This window comes from Cannabis sativa, chromosome 4, assembly GCF_029168945.1.
Source record: "Cannabis sativa cultivar Pink pepper isolate KNU-18-1 chromosome 4, ASM2916894v1, whole genome shotgun sequence".
NCBI lineage: Eukaryota > Viridiplantae > Streptophyta > Magnoliopsida > Rosales > Cannabaceae > Cannabis > Cannabis sativa.
Window position 1 is genome coordinate 16,314,475 of NC_083604.1, and position 2,888 is coordinate 16,317,362.

The window sequence follows — 2,888 nt, forward strand, 5'->3', positions numbered from 1 at the left end:
TGATGTATCTATAATAAATTAATTAATTAGAAAATTATTATTTATTTAGTTTCGAATAATTAGAATAATTAAGACATTAAAATATAATTTATTTTTCTTATGTTATTAAGAATAAAAAATGAAGGTTTAATAGAATAGTTACTGGTACCGTTAAAAATTATATAAAACAAATATCAAAATTTAAAATTAAAATACAAAATTTAATATAGTTTTATGATTTAATTATCACTAAATAAAATATAATCGGATGCGAAGCTTTCTTAAATTTTAAGTACTGCATAAATTTTTTTATATGTTATTCCAATGTTTTATGAAAATAAAAAAATAGGAAAATTTTGTGGAGAATATCTTGTCTAAATTAGAAAAAAAGAAAAAAAGAATAAAATTTATTTAGTCATCGTACCATCTTATCAATAAATACAAATATATAATTGATGGTTATAGGCGAATGAATAAAGTAAAATGTTCAGTGGCATATTATATAGGTTTAGAAGTAGATTGTCTTTCTATTATTCGTGTTAAACCTATTTTAATTTGACTTGTATACCTATAAATAGTAATAATTATTTATTAGACAAAAATATTATTGTTACTTTACTGTTTCTATTTTATTTTACGCCTAGTTTATTGAAAGAAAGTTTTTTTCTGAAAAAAATATTGCTGTTTTAATTTGAAAAATGCTAATGCTAATGCTAAATGGCATATGTGTTGAGTTTTATGCCCTAAATAAAACTCATTTCAATATAATCATATTTACTTATTAATATAGATCAGAAATAACATTTAATGTTGCATGGTTCACATGATTTATTTCATGATTATATGTACATAATGTATAAATTCATCTGAAACCCTTTTCACATACTTGATCCTGTTTATTGTGCCGTCAACACATTGGAAAGTAAACATGACTATGTGAATAAAGTTTCCTAGATTTATCAGACACAGGGTTTTACTGATATGATAATCTACAACAGAGTTTACTTGCATTTGGAGAAGTGCTATGTTCTTTCCAGAGCATTGGTTAAAGTAAAGCTCAGGTTGGATGCATGGAGTATGCATCGGAAGGGACCGATATTGAACTTTGACTTAGATTTATTAAACTTACCGTAATATCTATTCAAGTCAATATCGCCTAGTTGATCCTAGATCAGATGTTCTTAATCCTGTTATGATTAGGCTCAATCTTGAAAGGCTATTCGTGTTCTTTGATTTGTTAGTTAAGCCTACTTTTAGGTCAGGGTGATACATATATTTTGGGAAAACGGTAGTGCAATTGAGTGGGAGCGCTAGCATAAACATGGAATCTATAGCTTCTATCTGGCGAATAGTAAGCAAAGGATGATCTCCTTCGAGCTTGACCAAGCGAACATAAATGGTGGAATACTCATTTCACATAAGCTGAAATATCATTTATACGGGGTCAAGTGTTTTAAGGAATAAATACATTGTAGGGTGTAACGGTAATTTAATCCCTTTACAGTGTAGATCATTCATACAGAGGATCATTGATCACATTAGGATTATAACAATGGATAACTAATGATGTGTCTATATGGTGGAACATATAGAGCATTCTATATACTGAGAGTGCAATTCTAAGTTCTATGCGTGGATTCAACGAAGAATTAATAAGTCAGTGAATTTTAGTGCTAAATTCTTGATCTACTTATTGGAAGCTCGGTTATATAGACCCATGGTCCCCCCACTAGTTGAGATAATATTGCTTGTAAGACTCATGTAATTGGTTTTGATTGATCAATTATAATTCTCAAATTAGACTATGTCTATTTGTGAATTTTTCACTAAGTAAGGGCAAAATTGTAAAGAAAGAGTTTATAGGGGCATATTTGTTAATTATGATACTTTGTATGGTTCAATTAATAAATATGATAAATGACAATATTATTTAATAATTATTTATAGTTATTAAATAGTTAGAATTGGCATTTAAATGGTTGAATTAGAAAATTGGCGTTTTTGAGAAAATCAGATGCAGAAAAGATAAAACTGCAAAATTGCAAAAAGTGAGGCACAAATCCACTGTGTAGGGCCGACCACTATTGTAGGGTTTTTCCCTCTGATATTTTCATTATTTTAATGTCAAATAATTCAAACCTAACCCTAGTGGAATGCTATAAATAGATAGTGAAAGCTTCAGGAAAATTACACTTAAATTTTCTATTTTTCCTTCAGAGAAAAACCTGAGCCTTTCTCTCTCTCTCTATCTTTAGCTGCCACTTCTTCTTTCTCTTCCCTCTTGAATTTCGAAATCCTTAGTGTATGAGTAGTGCCCACACACAGCAAGTGATACCTCAATCATAGTGAGGAAGATCGTGAAGAAAGACATTCAGCAAGAAGGAGTTTCAGCATCAAAGATTCAGAGAAAGAGATCCAAGTTCAGATATTGATAATGCTCTGCTACAGAAAGGAATCAAGGGCTAGATATCTGAACGGAAGGAGTCATTTAATTCCGCTGCACCCAATGTAAGGTTTCCTAAACTTTATATGTGTTTATTTCATCGTTTTAGAAAGTTCATATTTAGGGTGTTAATCAACATACTTGTGAGTAGATCTAAGATCCTGGTAAAATAAATTTCCAACAATATGTTCTAAGTTACACTATAAAAATGTTAATGAAAGTTATTAGTAAGACGAGTGCTATCGTCAACTTCCTGTTACAACCTCTTAGTCAATTTTCACGTTCGAAAATATATGTTGGAATATTTTTTTTTTGAATTTTTTTTTTCACGAGGGTGTTCGTTATGCTTACAACATCATCCCTGTAAATTTTTGAAAAATTTCGAATAGTTTACCGCGACGAAAATACGTTTGAAGTTTTTTGAACGAGCGTGGTAAATTTAAATATTAGAAGCTCTATTTTCGGT